Source organism: Sinohyriopsis cumingii, chromosome 17 (genome assembly GCF_028554795.1).
Source record: "Sinohyriopsis cumingii isolate HCF-2022 chromosome 17, ASM2855479v2, whole genome shotgun sequence".
NCBI lineage: Eukaryota > Metazoa > Mollusca > Bivalvia > Unionida > Unionidae > Sinohyriopsis > Sinohyriopsis cumingii.
This window is the reverse complement of record NC_142977.1, coordinates 97,030,996-97,042,939: the sequence shown is the minus strand read 5'-3', so window position 1 is coordinate 97,042,939 and position 11,944 is coordinate 97,030,996. Positions and strand designations below refer to the sequence as shown.

Below are 11,944 nucleotides of genomic sequence, written 5' to 3'. Positions count from 1 at the left end.
TTCTATTTCATCTAAATCTACAGCTAGTTGTCGTTCCTGAGTTGTTTCTGCAGCTGTATTGTGAGCTTCTTTATCCACCTTGCAAGTTCATCGTTCTCGAACTAATTCTAATCACTTTAAAAATTCACTTCGACGATGTAATTCTTCAGATCGCGGACATAATGTGCTTGAATTTACCCATTTTGAAACTGATATCTTTTACCATCTAATTTAATGTAAACTCTTTGTTTTGACGACATTTGTAAATGAGGTTTAATGCATTTACTGACCTTCACCTATGTCTAAACCATGATAATATCCTTTTGGTATAGGTTTACAATATCTGCAAATACTGTTGATTGTGTAATATGTTTAAATGTCTTGTTCGATGACATTATCCAAAAAATATAGATTTTGTTGTAACAGAAGGTTTAATGGTACCATAATCTGTGATTATCTTACTATATTGGTGGATCACATCAATTTGAAAACGATTTGGGTTTTTAAAAAAATGAAGGTAGCATGCAAAAGTTTGTTTCTTGAATAAGCACAACAATGCTTTAAATTGATTCTTAGAGAGCGAATTCTTAAGTCACTTAGAGATTACTACAAACACACTTTAATTACTTACAACTTACCTTAAAAGGATACTTTAACAGAATGATTTGTTGTCAGCATAATTATTTCGCAATGTTAGAAAAATGAAAATATTTCTACTGAAAATAATGTAACTTCAGAAACGATCACCATCCACTTTGGGTGAAATTTAAAGACGGTGTACAAGTAGAGAAAAAGAAACGATATTTTCAGAAACTAAATAAAATAAGTATAATCCTTACTTTGTTGGGTTACTGTTTGTTGTCGTAACAATTTATAACATTTATTCAAAGAGATTCTATTAAGACACATAAACACTAAACATACTTCCGTGAACAAGACGAAAGTTCTGGAGCATGCAGAAAAGCTAATAGTTCAGATAACAATGCAAATCCATGTCCAGAAAAGCTGTATTCAAAGTTGCACGTTCTTGAATTCCTAAAGTTTACACAATAATTGACATATACGTAGACAAACGTAATAATTGACACCTTTTGCCAAGCAAAATAACAAACAATGCTCTAGAAACGAGGTTTATGTTAAACATATTATAGAGAATTATATAAAGGGCCAAATCAAACAGCAACATATTATATTACCTACAAGAATGAAATAAGGTGCAACATACGAGTTCTATAATCTTGAAATGTACATGAAAGATGGAGAAAAACGTCAAAGAGGGAGAATAAAGTCAGAGAGGGACTTAACGCTATTATGATAAAGAAGAAAGTAGTGATATTGAATCTTGAAATCTCAGTTCAAAACTTTGGTAAATGTGAACAAGAATTAAACAGCGCGTGTGAAAAAAACAACAACTATAAAGTGCTTGGGATTTAATAATTAAGAGATCTCTACGTGATTTTACTCATACAATGTTATTGGAAATTAAACACAGTTACAAAACGGTATTATAATCTGATTAAAAATCAGCTTTCAAGGAGACTTGAAAGTAATTGATTTTTGAGGAATGTCTGTAACATATTGCTTTGGTAATAAGAAAATAGTCGAATGGAACAAGCTATAATAGGTAATATTAATTTCAGTGCGGTAAGTAAAACTTGTTAGCAAATGGGATGAATTCATTAAATTGGTGAACAAACTGAAAACTAAACGTAAATAAAAGACACATTAACATTTAGGTGATCTGAAATATTAGCGGATGAAGCTGCTAAGGAGTTTGTAAAAAATGTGATACTTCGGAAGCAAGAATGTGGATTAGATGAAAATAATATGAGAGAAAATATTGCAAAGCAGCAAAAAATATGCAGCAAAAATTAAACGACATAAAGTCTCAGACCCGAATAAAGAAATAAAAGATAATATGAGGGCTACATATGCTTAAGATGTATTTATGAGCAGATTAATCGCTGTATTCAGTACTTTACAAGATTTACAACTTGGTAGACATAGACCTGTAGAAATACCAAGCATGCGATAATGTGTACAACCATTTAAACAAAAGATACACCATGAGATATTTGCCATAGAGAAAACTACGATGCATGCGATAATATGTACAACCATTTAAACAAAAGATACACCATGAGATATTTGCCATAGAGAAAACTACGATGCATGCGATAATGTGTACAACCATTTAAACAAAAGATACACCATGAGATATTTGCCATAGAGAAAACTACGATGCATGCGATAATATGTACAACCATTTAAACAAAAGATACACCATGAGATATTTGCCATAGAGAAAACTACGATGCATGCGATAATATGTACAACCATTTAAACAAAAGATACACCATGAGATATTTGCCATAGAGAAAACTACGATGCATGCGATAATGTGTACAACCATTTAAACAAAAGATACACCATGAGATATTTGCCATAGAGAAAACTACGATGCATGCGATAATATGTACAACCATTTAAACAAAAGATACACCATGAGATATTTGCCATAGAGAAAACTACGAAGACACTGTAAAATTACAATACTCTACAGGATCAACTTCCATTATTACAGAAATAATTTTAAAAACTGACAAGAAACATAAAGATGAAAATATTACAAAGTTAATTGATAAAGTTAGATGGTAACACTGTTAGTTAACACTAATAGATAATCACTGTTTTAAATAAAAACGTACGATTGAACAGAAAGTTAAAATGCTAAAAACAAATTCCAACAAACTTAAATCAAACTATGAATTTGTTTATTTTGAACTACATACGATTTATATAGGACTTAAATGATAAAATTAAAGTGCTAATTAATCATATTTTACCAACATTGCAAACTGAAGCTGCTGTCGAAAGAGAGAAAAGCCATAGTGTTAGCGAGGAAAAGCAAACCTGTTCTAACAACTCTATTGATAATGATATTTTTAGTAATATTGGTGTACTACAATGAAGAATTTATGAATTAAATAGAAACGTTAAACCACTGAAGAAAGTTTTCAATTATATATGTAACAGTTAACCATGTACAATTAGTATTCAAGAAGGGGAAACGACAAAACCTGATACATTTAAATTAGAAATATATGAGAACATAGAGTCATTTAAGACTAAATTATACACAGGAATCTTGAAAAAGAATATTGCAATAGATACTAATGTTAGGAAGCAAGATAGTATCAACTTGTATTTAACTTATGTAGTATAATCACGAGAGGCTAAACTTTCTATACGTGAAAAAAGGCCAATCCTTATATACATACGGTGTGTTGGGTCTATTGTCTGATTACACAACAACAAAAACAGTGGTAACCATTTTATTAGTTAGCTGTGCCCCATAATATGCTAGGATGGGCATCAGGGCAGTCCGAAACTGATAGAAGAAAATTTATGTTTTTACACAGATTGTGTTTGATGCCTAACAATTTACATACTAAACGTGTGTTTAACGTTGCGTTATTTCACTTCATTTTGAGCAGATGCATTTTAAGCTACGGGTTAATTTTCAAATTTATATTATACCTCAAAGAAGTTTGACCTGCTCGGGTATCTAAATGATTATTTGCATCATTCTGAAATTCCAGATAAACAAAATTGGACAGAAATTGTAAGGTCAAAAATTGTTGGTTTTGAAAATAGCCTCTGGAGAGTTCGTATGTCTAATCAAGCAGATTTTGATAGATTCTCTTCGATACACGAATACTTACGACCTGCCTCTGTGTGGCAGTCGGCTATAACCAGACAACACACTAAAGTATTTACATATGTAGCTAAACTATGGGCTGCTGTTCCTCAAGCACAGCTTGATATGTGCATTAGATGTGGAAATATTTATACAGACTTGATACTTCATTGTTGTTTTAGTTGTCCTTATATGTCGAATTTTAGAAACTCTTTCTGGGATTTCCTTACTGATAAATGTCCATTGAGCCTGCACATTACGTTATTTAATGCAGAAGATGAGCTGCAACTACAATATCTTCTAGGTAAAAAGTTGCCATCAGGTGTAATCGACAAAGAAAACTCCAAGCTATTCGTCCTGCATGCAGCATACTTTGTCATGCAGTGTGCAGCTATCTTCTGCAAATAAGGTACTGAAACTTGCAACTTATGCAGTTGACGAACACTTTGTTGACTGATATAGTGTAAGAATTTGTATTCTAATATAAAAAAATTAAAATACTTATTTATTGATTGTATTCATATGATTTATTCTTATATCATGTAATCTTCCGTGGAAGAAAATAAAGATGATGATGATGATGAAGTAATATACAAGATCAAATCGCAAAACTTGCAGCATATATGTTAGAGGTGACTGATGTATTTAGTTCTTACTTATTGGATCACAAAATAGAACATGAAAAAGGACTCATTTTAAAAATCACAGAATAAGATAATCTAAAACAGGTTGCGTTAAATAGAACGAAACTATATATTTTCACATAGAAGGAGTTGATCAAAGTGAAGAAGCACTACGTTCTCATTTGACATGGAAGACAGGGTCAACGTTTACTATCGTTAGATAGTGAACATCTTCAAGCTATAAATATGGCAACGCTTCCAACTATGGTTGTTTGAGCAACCGTTAATATCTAACAATTCAGGAAAGTAATTATTAGTTCAGATATTTGATCTAAAACAGATGATGAAAGAGTAAACGATAATAACATTGCTTGAGAAATTGCAAAAAAAAAGAATGATAATAATAATGTTTAATAGAAGCATAGCCACACTCAGCAGATTCACTGAATGATACATTAATAGACAGTCGTCCATTACAGCTTGCATTTCCTCAAAACATAAGATTTAAAATTAAGCAAATAACACTGGTATACAATTTGCTTACAAAGTCGTCTGCTTCAGAGACAAAATGTGCTATTTATTATGGATTTTGAAGTGCTAAAATCAAATATGACAACTGAAACAACTGATGGCTACTGTTTCCAGGATATTTAAGTTTTTACATTTCACGTTTATGTATATTTTGAGTTTTAATCATAAATTGTAAACCTGTCTTGTCATGTGTTTATGGTTGGTTTATATGATAACATTTCACCTGTCCTGTTTATTTAACACTTTTAAAAAATAGCAGAAAGGTCATATAAATGAAATTTGTTATGAAACAAACAGGCAAACGCTGTTATGTATATATAAGTACATAGTTACGTCCTTATTCAGAGTCCTATTTGCACCTCTGGGCTTGTCGCTTGTAATCATTAAATGGAACATCTCTTTTTACTGTCCAGCAATAGTCTGCAAACATTGTTGGGCTCCATTTGCCCTGATAGCGTTTCTCCATTGTTGCAATGTCTTTTTGAAATCGCTCCACGTGCTTGTCGCTCAATGCTTCGCAGTTCGGTGGAAAAAATCTAGATGAGAGTCCAAAAAATGTATCTTTAATGGCATGTTGCATCCAAGGCTTTTGTATGCCTTTAGTAGGTTTTCCACCTACTCCCTGTGGTTGTCTGCCTTGTAGTTTCGGGTAAAATCTGTTGCCACTAACTGGAAGGCTTTGCATGAGGTATTTCCCTTGCCACACGGTGCACGGACAAATGCATCATTATGCAGGAAAACAGATTTAAAACTCGTTTTCGATGAATCAATGAACTGTCTCCACTCATCTGGATCATGAACGATGTTGAGGGCTGCCTTCACACAATCGATGTTGTTGCAGGCTACGAGATCACCTTACATGACGAAGAATGGGACAAGATCATTTTGACAGTCACGGAACATGGAAACCCTAACCTTACCTGCCAGGAGATTACGCTGCTGTAGTCTGGAGCCCAACAAATTTGCCTTACTCTTGAATAGTTCCAAATCCCTGACAAGGTTATTGAGTTCGCCTTGTGTTATGAGGTGTAGTTCAGAGGAAAAGGATGGGAGAAATTATGGGTCATGTGACAGTGATGGTTCAGGACTAGAAGTTTCATCCTCTTCCTCGTCTGATTCAAATGATAATGATTCTGGTGCATCAGGAACCGACATTCCTTTTCCGTGGGGTAGTGGGCGTATAGCTGATGGTATGTTTGGTTAATGCAATGTCCACATTTTCCTGTTTGTCACAACTTTCCCAACTGGAGGCACCATGCAAAAGTAACAATTGCTGACAGGATCTGTTGGCTCTCTCCAAATCATTGGCACTGCAAAAGGCATATATTTCCTTTTCCTGTTCAACCACGGCGACGATTTGTTGCACAAGTGTTGCAGCCCACCTCTTGTCCTTATCTTTACTTTTGCAGCCAAATTAAAGATGATAGGTTATACTGCGCTTTTGTGATGCAAAAGTCATTCACCACAAACACAGCAGAGGTTATCTGCATGGTTCATACAAGTACGAGGCATCTCTGCTCACTTTGGCTAAACAGAAATGTGTCCCTTTGCAAAAACAAACACTAACAATTAAGAGAGCACGACACTGTAGGATTTCAAGAGCTTATATAAGGCAATTTTTCAGCAGAGTGATGTAGGCTTAGTTATGATTGCATCATCCATGATTTCTAGGAAAAAATATGATACAAGTTATATCATGTGTGATGCAATACCAGCTTCAGATTACATCATTCACTGTTTTGTCTAAAAGGCAAGTACTGTCCAAGACCAGTCATAGATGTATTCATAGATCCAGTCAAAGATGTATTTTAGTCATTCCTGGTTTGAATTGAGATCCCTTTCCTTTCTAACTCACTTATCTTCCGCCATTCGTATATACTGACCTAGTATCATATCTTTAAAACAAAAGCCAATAAACAATATTAAGCATCATTTTCGTTCACAGTGACCCAGAATTATTAACGTTTGACTATTTTTGTTTCGGAATCATTTTGGTTATAGACCAGTCTAATGTTCAATGGAAGCATAGCCACACTCATTGGATTAACTGAATGACATATTAAGGGGAAATTGTTGGGTTACTCAGAACTCCAGTTATTTGGATGAGGTGTTTCCCAACTCTGTTTAAAATATTCCCAGACAACATAAAGTTAATGATTTGTACCAACCTTCTGGTAAACAGATGACTTCCGAATATTTATTCATGGGTGTTTCATATGGACTTAGTATTTATATTTGCCACAAATATGCCTTAGCATCTGAGCAAATTCTAGTGGATCTAACTTTGTGAGTAAAAAGAAAAGCTGCAGAACGAACAAGAATGTGTTCCATGAATTTACTTTTCTCTAATATTACTTTTTTCACGAGATCTGAAAGCGTTACTAAAGATGACATTCATTACACTTTAATCGTGTGCTGCAATTGATCCGGAACAACAAAGAAAGTGATTTCAATTGTCAAACGATGGATAATTGGTACCAATGAAAATAAATGTAAAGATGCATTATGTAAACATAGCAGCAGAATCACTATCCTTCAGGATGGTTAACTTTATCATTGAGCAAATTTTCATCAACATTTTCTAATGTATTCTCCTTGTGAGTCTTAACCATAATAATTGGTTACTAGTCTGCAGTTTCAACTATAGTAGTAATTGTCGTTAAAGAGGCACAAGGTATAACGGTGCCAATTGCGCTAGTTCAGGTCGGCGGAGCATAAGGTGTAGGGAACATTACATTCAGAAATAAAGAACAACACTAGCTGTGATTGGTGCATTATGTAAGAGTTGTACTTTCTGTTAGGCTTAAAAAAGTTGTGCTTCTTGGCAATATGTGGGATTATATTAATTCATATCTAGATCATATTTTGTATTTTTTATGATATTTTTAAAATGTGGTACACATGGCTGAAACTGTGTCTGTTGTGACTAGATAACTCTTACCCCTGTCTAGTTCCAGCAGAGTTATCTCTCTTAAATGCAATGGAGTACATGATTTTGTCCTTGTCAAATTGACAATCTAGCATTGTTCTCTACGACAACTGTGTGACATGCATGCTGAGGTAGGATAAAAAGTATAGTTATTTCACGAAACATTAGCATTCGGGTATATGGAAAAACAATTCGTACCGTGACACCAGAAATGCATCAGCAAGAAGGCAAGGTACATAAATGTATTACGTTTATCATTGTTGTGCTGTACGCAGATATCGCCGTTGTCGCGGAAAGTTTCCAACACCGTAGGCGAGTTTTCCCAGATCGATCTGAAAATTTCGTCCTTACCTTCTTTTTTCTTTCTTTTAGAAATGTATACGTTTGAAAGCTATCAGACAAGCACTCGATGTTGACAGAGCTGTTTCCAATTAAAATGAGAGCAATTCATTTATGTACAGGATAAAATAGTGTCATTTTTCTTCAGTCCATTTTGTAATTTTCTTAAGCTGTCAGTGGGAGGAAATATGCTAATCAATAACTGATGTCACGGAATTCTAAACAATGATGTCACGGTATGCTAATCAATGTTGTCACTGTACAAATTAAAACATCTTACAATGATTTGCAAAATGTAGCTGCTAATTCTGATGAAGATTTCGAATGTATCCTCGTTCAGAAAGACTGAACCGAATTCACTAAAACATTTCTTGTTCTGAACCGTACGCAGGTCTTAAAAATCCTACTTCATATATGTTTTAAAGAAATCAACGTCCTTGAGAAGCATTTGTATATCTTCCTTTTTCAAATGTCATTATTTTGGACTTAAAAGAATTAACTTGTACAGAGAGTATGCCGCAGTATATTTGCGAAGAGTTTCATCTTTATTGCAGAGAACAGTCTGATTCAACAAGGAATTCAGAATAAACTGCACAGAGCAAAGAAAAATAAATCAGTCGAGTTATGGTCAACATATTATTGGAGTCGGTATTTTGAATAATGTTATAAAATATTTGACGTCAATATATGATTCATAAGATTTTGACATTTGTTTATTATATTCAATACATTGCCTTCTTGGTAGTCTTCACCGTTTCATTATTAATCCTTCAAAACGAGGAAAGAAATTAATATACTTTGTCATAGGCTAGAACGAAATCAATAAAGGCTAAGTAAAGTTCATTACCAGTGCTCAAAACCTTTGACATTATAGAATGAGAGATAATTCTACAGCCTGCCTTTATCCTTTCGAGATTCAATACCACTGATTATCGGCAATTGAATTGTGTATACGGATCCATGCAAGCAGTCTTTCTTCCAACAAATTTGAATATACTTTTCCAAATGTATTAATAAGCATTAATACCCTATAATTTGTTACATCAATTTTATCATTCTTTTTAGGAATTGGAACAATCAGACGATAGAGCCGAGGTTCTGGAAAAAAAATCCAGTAAAAATTAAATAATATTGAACAATGCTACAACAAACTGAGCTGTGATATAATGTGAATATTGACACATTTCTAGTCACTTGTTTCTCTACTGCATATATAACACCTTTAACTAAAAGACATTCCGCTATTGTCTGTCTTTCATATTTGTTCACAGAAAGGGAATTAAGCTAACCTGACCTTGAGTTAATGGGAATTATGTTTAATAAATAAGGTTATTTCTTGCAACAGTCAGCAAGATGTCTTTGTACGAAGCAAATAAGATGACCTGTATGTTCTGTGACTTTTTTGGAGTTGATTTTTCAAGCTGCAACTAGTCCAACACTTTAGATTCTAAAATGTTGTAGCCGGAGAGTCATTGTTTCCTGAATGAATGCTTGATTAGAGACTGTTTTATTTCAACAGGTTATTGTGAAATGCGACTTCCCATAGTAAACATGATATCTTCTTTTGTCTCTCTGCCTCTGTGAACTCTATGTATGTGTCTGTCTGTCAGTCTCTTTCAGTAATCATTCATTTTCTGTGTCTTCATTGAAAGGCCATGACAAAAATTATCGATGTTCGCGCTCATTAATACTTTCATAAGATATCCGCGATGGCTCCATATAGGAGTAGAGGTGATCTTAACCTAAGAAACAGACAAGAGCAAAAACCATAAAGTTTTGTAAAATTCAGCAAATTATTTCTTTTCCTAGAATACAAAGTGAACATTTCAGAAGTTATTAAATTCCCAAACGTCCTAAACGTTATATCAAAATTCCAAAAGTAAGAATACTCTGAATAAATTCCAGTTTTGTTCCGAATAAATTCCTATCTTGAAAATATTGATGTACCAAAAGCCTAAGATAGTGTTGATATGATAATAGTATTGATGTATCACTATAATATAATACAAAATGCCTATAAATGAATTTACAATAATCGCAACATAGTGGTTTAGTCGGAATGTATTAATAAACACTTTGTAATTCCAACGAATACTTTAAATGAACGATACTCTCAGATTAAAACTGAATGCAGCTAGAAGACTGATTACACTTTAGATGTTAAGATAGGAATAAATAATTCTGACATAAACAACCATATTATAAAAACCTAAAACACAATAAGAGAACTAGGTTGAGTGTAAAAGGTTAATTTCTAGAACATTCTGAGTTGTCAGCAAGATCAGGTCCATTACAACATAAAGAAAAGAATATGAGAATTATCAGATAGACCAGGAATTCCCAAGAGAAACAAATGTCCTGAACCTAAATCCAAGTAAACATGTTTGCATACAATAATTATCGTAAAATATAATCTACAATCAATGACAAAAATTAGCTATGTACTATGTTATTCACAAAAAATCATTATTAAGGTAGAAACAAATTCCTACGATCTATTATAGATAAAAGGTCAATTACTCAATACAAATTAAATATGCATTAGCACAGAAAGTACCTACCTTTAAAACACGATGATGGAAAATATTAGCCATGAGTATATTAAAAACAACGCCCACGACATTGATGTCTGACATGTTCGCCGTGTCATACCCTAATCCTTTTTCAAAGGCACAAAGGACGATTACACAAATGAAAAAGACTGCAGTCCTTTCTTTCGTGCCAAAGTAAGTGTTTGTCACTACTTCTGCCATATGTATTATTTCCCTGCCCAACACAAACTGTTTTATTCAGAATATATATATATATATATATATATATATATATATATATATATATATATATATATATATATATATATATATATCCAAAATATAACCCCGATTGAGTAACGTGTTGGTGATTTGAGCTTAGTCGTGAAGGAATGTGGGCTAGTGTGTGCAGGCAAGGCGATGGGTGCCGAGTACAAATTAAAAATTCTCTAACCAATATATATATATATATATATTCTGCCGTGACATATTTTTCGACAACAGCAGTTTCTGGTATGGAATGTGTTTACACGATTATTGAGACCTGATTACGTAACATGCATAGTATTGATCATGTATATTTAAAAAAATATCTCGACATGATGGCTGCAGCTTAATACTTCCATATAAGCTGAATACAGATAAAGTTCGATACAAGCAGTGCAAACCAGATCGAAAAAAAACCAGATAATAAAAGAACAGGAAGACACAATATCAGCCTAATTGATAAGCATCGGGGAAATGTATATGAAACGTAGTACCTATAAATGCCTGATGTAACCAAAACTAAAGCGTCTGAAACATTTGTCCTGCTTGAGGTAATATAGAAATGTTTCTATTAATACCCATATTAATTACTATGATGGAAGAGGATCTCTCTCTCTCTCTCTCTCTCTCTCTCTCTCTGTAATATAACTTCAACTGGTACGTTCACACACCATGGAATAAATGAAATATTAGACAAAAATACTTTCCGTATTTTCGTAGTGAAAATTTTTCTTAACGATTATTTTATATTAAAATATTTTTACATATCATCAAAGGGGGGAAACCTTTTATTGTGTCCATATAAATTTGAATGACCAATTAATAGTTAGGAGCATTAAAATCTTCAATAGATACACTCATACGGTACAAAGCAATATGTTTTCGCATATGCAGTTCTGTTCTATATCTTCCCCTTTACATTTTAGTTCCCGACTAATGGAATAAAAGGAAATTAGCTTAGCTGGTTTCATGCACGTACTTATTAAAGGTTGCATGTACATTACGAATAAGTAAAATGTAATAACTATATACTGACAGTTATGTT

General features: G+C 33.2%; 1 long non-coding RNA gene across 1 annotated transcript; it reads right to left on the bottom strand.

Moving 5' to 3' along the window:
• Positions 1-8,613: 8,613 nt before the first annotated feature.
• LOC149779495 (uncharacterized) lies at positions 8,614-10,832 on the bottom strand. Its single transcript, XR_016415407.1, has 2 exons — positions 10,663-10,832; positions 8,614-9,843 (listed from the first exon to the last, which is right to left on the bottom strand). It is a non-coding gene; the product is annotated as an uncharacterized LOC149779495 (long non-coding RNA).
• Between the last annotated feature and the right edge of the window lie 1,112 nt (positions 10,833-11,944).